Below are 13,164 nucleotides of genomic sequence, written 5' to 3'. Positions count from 1 at the left end.
ATATATTTCGTAAACAGATAATATCAAATGATTTAAACTTTTTGTCAAAAAAAATATCAAAAGATTCAAACTATAATATCTTTTGTTATTCTTTAACCTAAATACATTTTTTAAAAATATAATAAGATTTTATCCATATCAGAGAATTGTTAAAATACACCATGTTAGAAACCATACAATTGATCATAAAAATATCAGAGTAAACATAAAAAATACATACAAGAAATTAATGGTTTAGATAGGAAAAATTTAGATGATAGCACAACAATGTCTATTACACGGTTTACACCATTCCTCTTAAGCATTGTATATTTTGAATCGATTTACCTGGTTAATAAGTATTTAAACAATATGTGGTTAAGTATTTATATATTTGGTTTTGTTTGTATAGCAAGGTAGAAGGACGCATGCTGAGGAGAATTAAATTAATTTTGGTTCAGTGGAGTTTAGGTGGTATTTATATATTAGGCTTTTAGTTTGTATTGGGCTGGTATTGTGATGTCAATGTTTTATGCTCGTTTAGGAATTAAATGAAACGGCAGTTTATAATCTAGTGGCAGGGGTGTGTAATTATTGAGGAAAATCCAGGGGTATTTTCTATTTGTACTTCACCTTTAATAGTTTAGATTTGATTTTCTATGAAATTTAGTTAAAACTTCTTTCTTTTTGGGCTTAGCCTCGGCTTGCTTCCATGGACTTTCTAGAAAAAAAAAATTTCTATTACATACAGTAAAAACTCTATAAATTAATAATGTTGGTAATATAACAATTTATTAATTTATAGATTTATTAATTTATAAAAAATCAATTTTAGATATTTCTATTTTAAAATATATATTTTATATAAAATTAAGAAAATAATTAAATTTACTATATATACATTAATTAAGTTATTTGCCTTCATATATTTACATAGAATTTTTTAAACAAATATTATTTTATTATTTTATCGATTTATGTTATATTTTTAACTGACTCGATTTAGAACCAGAAAAATTTATTAATTTATAGTGTTTATTAATTTACCGAATATTAATTTATAGAGTTTCTAATGTACTTTGAAAACTAGGCAAGACATGGTGTATAGACATCTAGGGATGTCAAATGGGCATACTGTCCATGGGTAACCCATGTCCAAATCGATATGGACTAATATGGACACGCCCAAATCCGTCCAAATTATTTTTGTCCAAATGAGCGACACCCAAGTATACCCATAGTTCATATGGGTAAAACCAAATGGACATGGACTGCCCAAATCTTAAAAATATCTAGAGTTAATATTTGGAGAAAATCATAATTTTTGTTTTCTGGTCGTCAGCGACTCATGAACTCGGAGACGAAACCAAAATCGTGTCGAGCAATCCTTCTTCTACCTCCTCACTCTTTACTCTCGTTTCGCCTCTCTATCGCATCTCCCTCGGGTCCGCATCTCGCTCAGGTTCGTCCTCTCAATTCTTTACTTCGCTTCGTCCTCTTAGTCTTCATCTTCACCTATTCATATTCGTTGAATCACACGACTGGATTTGAAATTTAATGGGCTTGAGATTCTAGGTTCGATGGGTCTCTCTCTCAATTTATGGATTTTGGATTTGATGGGTTCGATTGATTTGTAACTTGCGATTCTAGGTTTGAACTTTGACGGGTTTGATTGACTGGTAATTTTTGATTCTAGGTTTGAACTTTGATGGGTTCTTCAAGTTCGATTGTTTGCTTTGGCTCGGTTTGATCGTAGTATTCAAAGAAGAATAAGAGAAGGAAGGTGATTATGAAGAAGAAGGTGGAAGAAAGAAGAGAATGAAGTATGGAGTTTAATTATAAATTTAAGTATTTTTTTGTAAAACATGAAGTTTAACTCTAAATTTAATTATTTTTTGTAAAACATGAAGTTTAAGTCTAAGTATCTTGTGTAAAACATGAAATTTAAGTAGATTTAAAATTTTATATATGAAATTAGAATCTATACATCTTTTAAATTGAAAATTAATTTTGTTTATATTAAGTGAGCATATGGACCCCATGAGTAATCCAACTGGTCATTGTCCTATTTGGACATGCTGTTATTTGGACTCCGACCAAAAACGCCCAAAAGAAAATAAGTCCATCTGTACACGCCCAAATCCATCCAGTCCGTTCAATTGACATTTTTTTTTGTCACCTGTCCAATTGACATTCCTAAGACATGGCTCATCATACTAAGAAGAACTAACTTTATTTTGTCAACAATATGTAACACAAAATGTATATTCATAATATGTAAAAAGAAAACAATATGTAATTTTAAATTTTGGATAGTGAAACCATTGGCATACTAACACAAACTGCTAACTATTGTTTTTTAACCTAACTTATTTTTTTTACTAAAACACTTTAATAAATGAATTATTTTCCCAAACTATGTTTTTTTTTGTTCACTTTTTCCAAACTATGTTTACAGTATACATTATTGTACTGAAACTGTACACCAAATAAAAGGCAACTATCGAAAAACTGAGATAAGAGATAACTTAGTGTTAGATGATAATCGCATATAAAAAGAAACGATGATACTTTTATCTGTTTCGCAAAACTTTGAGCTAGGTCTAATTTCCATGAGTTAGACAATTCATGTATGTTAACAATTTTGGTCAAAGCATACCCTAAGTTTTTTTTTTTTGACAAAGAAAAGCATACCCTAAGTTAAAAACAAAAATTTAGGCAAATTCATCCTTCCGGCCATCAAATATCAAATTAAACAAAAGAGGTGTTGTACATTAAAATGTCAAACCGACAAAATTGCATAGAAACAAAAGTGAAAATATGTCCCTATCCACATTTGCCTTTAAGAATTTATGATCTCACACAACTAAGGATACATCTATTTAACATTTGTTGACGTGGAAGCCCAATCGTGTCCTAAGATTCGGATACATGTAAGATATGTGATCAAATCTCAGCCATTGGTCTTCTTATGGTCGCCTGTGGGCTGCCAGCTTTTGATGTGCACCTGCTAACACTGCAACTACTCTTGTTAATCACATTACTTATTTATTATTTAAACCCCCCATATCCATTGCGTATCAAAGATATTGTGTATGTTTATTCCTCTTAAGAAGATACTATACAATATAATATGTTATGGATAAAAATACGATGATATCCTTCCAACGTTCCCATTTTTTGTTTCTTATAGTTTTTAAAAGAAGCATTTTTGGTGAAGGTTATCATTTCAAGCGTAAAGCAAAATCCTCCTTCTCTGTCACGAATCCTCTGCTACCTTTTATATATATTTATATATATACTCCACTATATTCATATTTAGGTGGACTTTAGAGATCTACTTGTTTTGGATGTTTGACCAACATATATTTATTTCTCGTGGATGTGTGTGCATCAGTGCATGCTATGCAAAGTACGTTTATCGTATTTTTCACAACATGTACTTTCATTTATTCAAGAAAAATTATCGGAATAGTCAGCGGGTGTGTTTTAGGTCTTTGAAGATGGTAGGTAGAATTTAGGTTACTTCGTTCATTTGATGTGTATGCCGGCGGACACAATTTTATTTCAGATTATATAATCAGCAGCATCCTTTATGCATGGTGTGGTGGTAAATGATTATGTTTTTTTTTTCTGAATGACGAACCTGATTTGTGAATCAAATGTACGAGAATCGAAGTATGGTGAGAAAACCTATATTAATAGTGCTTTTCTCATTTGCTTTTTTGGTGCGCTAGCATTCGAGTTTTTGCCGAAACCTTACTTAAATAAAATTTTAAATTTGCTTAGCACGATATATAGTTTATGCATCTTTGAAGTGTCTTAAACTACTTTGTACCAAACCACACCGTTTTGGTCGGCGGTCAGGTCGAGTTAGCATTGGTGCTGCCTGGTCAGTGGAGGAGCTAACACTATAACAAAGGTGATCACTCTTGACCTCTATGAAATTTCTATAAACAAAATTTCGACTTGAATTTTATGAAAAGAAATTGGTGAAATATTATAAATAACTTTATATGACCCCTGTAACATATATATGGTTGAATCAAATTGATCCCGTTGAAAAATATGGTTAGCTCCGCCACTAGACCTAGTCATGATAGCACACTGGCTAGCGAGAATGGTTGTTGGTTATAGTCTGGATCTTTGCATATTACCACAGAGTTTTCACATTTTATTGTCATTACAGTGACACCTTTCCGAAATCTGGCTTATAATCATTATTTAGTCAGATCTATCGTCCTTTTTAATGTATTGTGATTTTGGATAGTTTTAGGTTTATTATTTCTCATGTATTCATCCATTTAACTTGCATTTAGGTGTGTTTAGTGTCTTTGCATGTGCATTTGCATTGTGAACCTTCTGAAGCAAGTACTTAGACAAAATTGAGCATTTGAAGAGATGAAATGAGCAAAATAAAGAAAAAAGAGTCGGAGGAGGTCGTAGTGTCCACAACAAAGGCAGCTAGATTCATCTACTGTAGCGGCTATCTCTAGCGGGCACTGCATAGGCCGATAGAGAAACTCCAAATCAATCCGAAAAAACTCCATTTAATTCTATGAAAAATTCGGAACACATCGGCCAAATATAGCGGCTACAACAAAAGCCGCTACGACCTCTGCACCTAGCGGCCTTAACAAGGGCCGCTATGCCCCTCTGCACATAGCGGCCACCCTAGCTGGCTCAACAAAGGCCGCTACGTTCACTTAACTTTAGAAGATTTCGAGTTTTTAGATTCTTAGTATAAATAGAACTTTTCTTTGTTGAGAAAAGTGATCATTTTATCCATTGTAAAACTCTAAAACCTTTTGGATCTTGAAGTTTATGCAATTTGGACTTCCATTCTCTTGGTTACTTGTGATTATCTCCTCTTCTATCTTTATTATGCTTCTGTCTATCATGGGTTTAAGTGTAACAGAAATGATTAGTGAGTAATCATCCTTTGGATTCATGGGTTAGAGTGATTAGGGTGATTAAGTGAAGATCTAAGATGTTTAGTGTTATATCTCTTTATTTCTTTGCTTTCCTATTGCTCTTAATGCTAGATTAGTGTTGGTCTCTCTAATCTAGATCTTTAGGCATTTCACACCCGAAAAGTGTTCGATAAAATGCTGAACCAAATAAATTTAGCTCTTTACCCTCCTAGCCAATGGGAATTGATGCTAGGAAGTTTAGATAGTTAGTAGACTATCTTGTAATGATTGCTTGCATTATTCAAACCAATGAGAATTGATGTTTTGATAATGATTTGCAAATGAATATTTATCTTGGGAGAGAACTTGTTTAAATTGTGTCTAGACTTAAGGAAATCTTTTGATAAAAGCTTGCTATCCTAGATTGAATCTTAATCACCTGAGATCAAGTCTCTAAACTCATGAATCATCTTTTATCTTATTGAGTTAAGGTTTAAGTTTGCATTTGGGTCTTGTTCTTGCATCTTATCACTTCACTAAACTGGTTTCACTTAGATTAAGTATTGATTTTCATTCTCATTGCTTCAAGATGATTTATGATTGGACTGGCATTCTCTTATATTAATTTGGCTTATGACCCTTGGAAATTCTCTAAAACACGTCTCTCTTGCTCTAGTGTTTTTAATTACCCTTGTTCGGAAACTCGTTAGGCGCTACGTATGTGGTGTACCTGAATTTAGCGATTTATTGAAAAAACAAAAGATTTTGGGGGAGTATGCGGGATAAATTTTATGTATTTTTATACATATGATACTCTATTTGTACGTATAATACTCTATATCTACGTATAATACAAAATGATACATGTTTATGTAGCAAAGTCTGCCTTGATTTATAAAATATTAACTATTATTGTAACGCCCGACCCGTCCACGGCTAATGAGCCACCCACGCCCGTTCTTTCGGCCCGTGGGCTTCATCCCATCCGACGGTCGGTCGTTATTCCAAGGATCGAAATCATTGTTTACTGTCCCTGCAATCACCACCCGACCTTTCCCCGTGCTTTGGACTCACTTACACGGTATCACGAATCAATTCTCGATAGGTCACCCATCCTTTCACTACTCCAGCCCAAGCACGCTTAACTCTGGAGTTCTAAACGGATGTGTGACGGAAAAGGTAAGTCAACTTTGATGATATAGGTAGCCAAATCAAATCTCTTAAGCCTTTTCACATATCACAACTCGGGATGTTACAATTATACTAAGTATATTGTTCACTAGACAGTAAGTACTCACATTGGTGGAGTGGTTATGGCCATTTCGGAGGGAGCAAAGGGTCGTGAATTCAAGATGTTTTTAATTTTTTTTTTCATTTTCATTTAAATGAATAGTAATACCGTCTTTGCAAGTTCATCTCCTTCCTATAACTCTATGTAACCTAAAAACGCAGCTACCCAGTTTTTTTCATCTTTTTCGTTGAGTTTCTTGATCTTTAATCAATAAAGCCAAAGATATATCATAAATACGTTGGATTTGAATAAAACTCGATTTCAACTTTCGTTTTTTCATGGTTTAAGAAAGAACAGATTTTTATATAATCTAAACAACGCACTGACTACTACAATTCCACAGTCAACTCGACATAAAATCGTCTTACCGCGTTTTGCTTCCGGTCAGAGACATATCGCCACGTTTTGTCACTGATCTGCGTTTACTCGGCCTATTACACCGACAAATCGTCGCGTTTTCGAACAAGGATTTTTACTGTCAATATAAATATATATATTTTAATAATCTAGGGCGTCCGGTAGACCGAACTCTAACTGACTAATTTTATGGGAACCTTTCCACCAATGATAGACTGATTTGTTTGCTCGGAATAAAAATTAGATATTCATGTCGCATAACCATACAAACAGATAAATATAAATTTGATAGGTTTCGAACCCGAAATACTTAGCATTTTCTATAGGTCCGGGATATCCCCAGGTTAATCAAAAAAAAAAAATACTTAGCACTTTTTTAAGTCCGCTGTACCACTCGATCGCTTGTGTGGTTAAATATTAGAAAACCCATTTCAACATTTTAAAAGAAGTACCAAAGGCTGTTTGCTTGGGAGTGTGATGTGGAAGTATCTGATGCACCAAATCATGCCTTATAAAATTAGAAATTAGAAATTAGACGCACGTTTTTATTTATGACCAAATGTCCCACGCCAAGTCGACCACTGTGAGGAAAAAGAGATTATGCAAAGTTCCTCATGATGACAGAAAATAATGGCTTCTAATCGGACGGTTGCCAACAAAAGCCGCAATTTGTACAGTAAGGTCGGAATTATTTATAGTCCTGTTTTATGTTTGTTTATAATTTTTTTTGTTTTGCGTTTGTTCAAAAGAATTAAATATGGTTTTCGAATTATAAGTACATGTATACCTTTATAAAATACAACTATGCATTCTTATTTTTATAATGGTACTAGTTAATCTATCATTTGTAATAAATTGTTAACAAACAGAAATTACACATACTACAGACCCAACTACACTCTTCGTATATACTGACACAAAATTCTTTATATATCATGAAGTTCTTTCAAACTACCATTTATTATGTTTAATTTTAAAATATTACTTTCTATTTACAAAGCATTTCAAAATACTATGAACTTTTGATTTTTATAAAGGTAGTATATAAAACCATTAAAAGACTCCAAATTACAAATTTATGGTGTTTTGAATGTTTAATTTATTATTATGGTGTTGACACAATGAATAACTCTTTTAAATACAGTGTGTTACAACCCAAACCAGTATAAAATAGAGCTCTTATGACCTTGTCAATTAAAGAATCTAGCAAGACGCTCCTATGTTAATGAACAATTTATATAAAAGCGCTTGCAGAAATTTAATTGACTTTTTCTATATGGTAGTTACATAATATGTGAATCACATTCATGTTTTTATCTAACAATTTCTAATGTAGATGCCGGTCTAGTAAGTATAGATTCATTAAAAATAAAGTGGAAGTCAAATTAAGATATTAAAAAGAATAGTGAAATAGAAAACTCAAACCAATTTTGAGTGGACAACGAGGTTAAACCATATGAATCAAACACAAAAACATGCTTTATTCAAACATAATTTTTACTTTTCAAAATACAAATTTTATCCTCGCTTTATTGAAAATTAATAAATAATTGACCTGCTGATATTTTTGATTCAACATAAGTTATAATTGAACTTAATTTGAATTGAAACACAATTTTGTTAGGTAATTAACCCTACATATTTTTCTCCAAAATATTAAACCTATATACAAAATGAGTTTTCAAAACAAAATAGAAACATCAAAAAAATCCATGACTTGGCCATGCATTATACTCTTTTTGTTTTAAAATAGTTGACGTATTAGAAAATATTGTTTGTTCTACATTAAATGACGTTTTCAATTTTCAAAATAAAATTTACTAACAATTAATATTATACAACCAATGATATTATGTAATCTATTTTAATATTGGTTAAATTAACAAAAATATGTATAGTTAGTGATGCTTTTGTGTAAAAATGTTTTTTTTTTAATATGTATACACTACAGAAGTGATGCTTTTGTGTAAAAATGTTTTTTTTTTAATTTGTATACACTACAGACCCTACTTGCCTAATTCACCTGAATCAATGGTTAAACAGATTTAATTATTCATTATTTAGCTGAAATTGTTTACCAAAAGTCTTTAAGAAAAGTCATCAGTTCTAGAGAGCGGTTGTCAACGTAGCAGCATATAAAAGTTATATAAATAATAATTATATTATATTAAATATTCGGTGAATTTGCCAATTGTATATACTGGGTAGAAAATAAGAAACTAACAATATGCACTATTATTGAAAAGTGATGTGATTTTTTGTTACCAGAATAAACAATATTATCTTCGTGAAAGAAAGAATATAATTAAATTTTCTAGTATATATAAACAGAATAGAAAACAACGTAACTGTATCACATATAAAATAAAATTAAACTATACTATATAAATATGTAATATAGTATAAGTTGAAAATCTGATTTATGGACTATAATATAAAATTTGTAAAAATATATGTTCAAAATTTTCAAACATGTTATGTAAAGAAAAAAATTAAAATTGAGAACTGATTAATTGTTTTAACAAAAACTGAAAGTAATTCAAATTTGATGGGAAATTTATGTACAAAAAAGAATACGAAAGATTTGAATACGCGTCTAATCAGGTTTATCCATATACGTAATCAGATGATATGAGTATCTAATTCCTTTTGTAAGCAACCAAGTCTAATTGACGCCGATGATCAAACTTTCAGATGACTAATCATTTGGGTTACGGTCTGCCGAATACTCCCGAATTATCGAAAAAAGAGAGAGAAACGTGGAGAGCATAGTGGGGAGAGGGTGGGAGAGATTAAATAGAATGACAGAAATGAGGGGAAAGAGAGGGAGGGAAGGAAATAAATTATAAAATTAAATTTATTCTATAATTTTTTTGAAGTTTTAATAATTTTTGTTCAATATTTCCTAAATAGAAATAGAGCACAACATTTATATCTTAAAACAAATTATATAATTCAGAGAAATATATATCCATTTCACACCAAAAAAATCGGGTATATGTGAAAAAGTAAAAAATAAATTCAACATCATTAACTGTTTGTAAAAAGATTAATTAAAGTGATTAAAGATAAATCAATTATTAGAAGATAAAACTTTTATAACCAAATCTATAATATAATGAGGGAGTATCACTCCTCCTTAAGGGACACGTGTCCTTTTTTTTAAATAATGGGCTTTCTGTTTTGTGGGTTTTGATCATGTGTACTGTTTATTATTGTGTTCTGTCTGTTTTAAAGGCTCATACATCTCGAAGCTTTCTCGATATTTTTCTCCGTAGCTCTCTGGCTATCCTTCTTCCTCTTCCTCTTCCTCCTCCGTTCTTCTTCAGTAATGGTGGTCATTATTTCTTTTCTCGACACAACGATCCGGGCTTCCATAACGTTTCTCCAATCCTCATTTATATAGAGTCTCGAGGTTAGCTCTCAACCATTTTCTTTTGATTTCTCGCACCATAGCTTCCGGCCTTTTGATTCCATTGCGAAAATGACTTCATCAGCTGCCTCAGACGCCATCTCTGCCCTTGCCGTCGTCTCTGACGTCGCCGCCTTCTCTGTAGTGGCCACCGTCTCCGCCGTGGACGCCTTCCCCTACTCCACCTTGGATTCACTCCGACTTGGCAGATCCGTCGGTAGGCTCCTCTGATTCTGGGATGCTAAGGACATCAACAAGAATGGGGAGCTTTTGGGAATAACCATTTTGCTCCTCGATGAGAAGGTGATGGTTCTTTCCAACTTAGTTGCATAGATTTAATCAAATCGATATATGAACTTGATTATTCTTTGGTTGTATGTGAAAACTCTTCATCTTGATTTTTTTTTCCTCTGTGAAATTTTATGAGATGCTAATAAGATAATCTTTTCTTATCACAGGACCATGTGATCCATGGTTTTATCCGAGCTAACTGGGCCAGCCATTACCGGTCCTCTCTGGCGTCTGGTTCAATCGTGAGACTGGAGCGTTTTGATGTTGCTAGGGTGTCCCAACTGTCGTCTTCTCCGAGATCCTTCGTTTGATGCTGCTTCCTCTTCCGGGGTTCAGTTTTGTTACTCGATCTATCATATGTAGTTTGACTCTTCCATATTCATTCATTCTACCATCATCCCAAACGCTTCATAACCTACACATAAACCACTAAATATATAGTTGAAATTCGAGAAACAACCTCATCTCATTAATTGTTTTGTTTTTGGTGATAGTTTTTTTCCTGGTGTGGAGTTGTAGGGATCACAAGATTGCGTTGTTGAAGGTATGTGGTGATTAATCGCGGTTTCATTTGGATCAGTTTTTTTTTTCTTCATTTGAAAAGCTGTGGCTTTTTAGTTTTAATGTTGATTCATTTCACCCTGCCTGGCTCTCTGGTTTGTATTGCTAATGTGAGTCCATGGGTTCTCACCAAAAAATGGTTATTTTTTTTGTTTTGTTTCGACAAGGTTAGCGAGATAGCGATTGCTATAAGGTGTGGAAACAAATGGTTCTCAAGTACGATTTTTGAATGAGAACGTGAAAAAGTATCAGTGTGACGTTACCGTAAGCGGTGAGCTTTATTTCATTCTCTGAGATTCTGAGCTTTAGAAAGAAGGCAAAAAGGTAAACTTAAGGACTCATTTGGGTTGATACCACACAACAAATCATTTTTCTAAAACGTTAGTAACCCTCATGCTTTAGGACAGGAACAGCTGTCATTTCCTCACCAGGTATATATATACCTCTCAGCCATCAAAATCTACATTTAGAGTAGATATTAAAGATAACAACAAAATGTTGCAGGTGGTTTCACTTTGTTAAGCTCCGTCTCTACTACATGACGCAAATATTAGAATGATGTTTCCACCTGATGTTATTGAAAAAGCTAAACATTTTCTTTTCTTGAACTCAGGAGGATTGGGTATTGTTACATTCACTAAAACTCATTAGTTAGCCAGCTCTCTGCATATTGATTTAGTGTGGAAAAATCTGAAATTTATTTCCTTTCTCTGTGTGTCATCAGGAGCTTATAGTGACTCAAGAGATCTTCTGGAAGTTAGAGAAGAGGTTGCTGAGTTCATTGACGCCATGGGTACCCAGGTTATTGCTTTCAGCTTTGTTTTTAGACAACTGAGATGTATTTGTCGTAAAAGCAAAGCCAGCTCAGGGTTATTATTTGTCATCTTCATATCTCAGGGACCAAGAACTAACATTTTTCACTGATGGATCTAGCAGAGGTGTGAAACAAATCTAGAACTATGTTATACACGGAGAGGGAGACGGGGTAATGCTCTGTCCCAAGAGGTCTTAGTAACTGCTACAATTTTACTTCTGACACTTCTTCTCTAGCTATTTGCACCACCAAAATTTCTCATTGGCCGATGAATCGACCAAAAGGTACGGCCTCATAATCTAAAAGACTAAAACCCTTCAAAATGATAACCATTGTTCTTTGTAATCTAACCTACTCAACATGTCCACATGAAACTGTTATTTCAGGCTTCATTGCTCTGAAGGTGATGATGAGATGAATGGGTGTCATATTTTCCCCGAAGAGATGAGATCAAAGCTTATTACTGTGTCCTTGCGGATTTGTCTATGTCTTTTCTCTCATATGGAGATCAAAGTAAATGATAAGCTTCCCCCAAACAAGTATTAGAAGACAAGTGGTAACAGTGGAGACGCAAGTTACCAAAAACGTGGCGGTAGTACATGTCGATCGTGGTACTGGTACATGGCGGTAGTACATGTCGATCGTGGTACTGGTATACGTGGATCGTCTTCATCATTTTAAGAAAGAAACATTAATAAGTTTTATTTTTTAATTCTTTTTGCTTGGCTTAGTAACACAACATATTATTTGTCTACATAGTTCGTGATAGTGACGTTGTAATACACGCGTTTTCGCGATACCAAATGAGTTATATTTGTTTTAATATGCTGAGCCATAGCCATAGCCATAGTTATAACCAGAACAGTTTTTAAAGACTCCTATGGTGTTGCTGCTGAATGTTTCAGAACAAGTTTTTTTCGTCTAAACTGATTACAGAGCTTCAGGAAACACAACTAACCAAGGCACACTAAAAAAATGGTCACTCTAAGAAAAAGAACAAAACAAAGATGTTGCAAACTATATTCGATGCTCGAAGAAACAACATATAATAAAAATATAGTGATTCAAAAAGGTCAAATATTTTCGCTAAAACACAGTGTAACTCTGCTCATTAAATGCCTTCCTAACACGTGAAACTGATTCTACAATTGCTTGCACACATAAACTCCACTTTAATTTCACGACCACCTACTTGGTTGGTCAAAGCAAATGGAAATGGTTAATATTTTAAATTCACCCCCACAAACTCCATCCAAACTCCTACTCTAAGTCTTCAAGATCAACATACATAAGTGTGAACAATAGTTTTTAGAAGACTAAAAATTAGTCATTTAAATGTTACAATATATGAAACTCAAAAGCCATTCTACAGTGTGTAAAATTCTCTTCACCCAACCTTAAAATTTTAATCTTCAGAAAGCGTAACAGAATGGTAGGGTAACAGAATGGTAGGGGTAAACTAATAGACGTCCTCTCCACCAAAAACAATTACATTGCATTACTTTTTATAGAACTCTATAAAACAAGAGTAAAAATCAACCAAAAC

General features: G+C 33.1%; 1 long non-coding RNA gene across 1 annotated transcript; it reads left to right on the top strand.

Annotated features, from left to right (window-relative positions):
* Positions 1-1,233: 1,233 nt before the first annotated feature.
* Positions 1,234-1,961, top strand: LOC130501635 (uncharacterized). Its single transcript, XR_008939829.1, has 2 exons — positions 1,234-1,441; positions 1,676-1,961. It is a non-coding gene; the product is annotated as an uncharacterized LOC130501635 (long non-coding RNA).
* The last annotated feature ends 11,203 nt before the right edge of the window (positions 1,962-13,164 follow it).

Source organism: Raphanus sativus, unplaced genomic scaffold (assembly GCF_000801105.2).
Source record: "Raphanus sativus cultivar WK10039 unplaced genomic scaffold, ASM80110v3 Scaffold0238, whole genome shotgun sequence".
NCBI lineage: Eukaryota > Viridiplantae > Streptophyta > Magnoliopsida > Brassicales > Brassicaceae > Raphanus > Raphanus sativus.
This window is presented reverse-complemented; position numbering and strand designations above follow the sequence as displayed.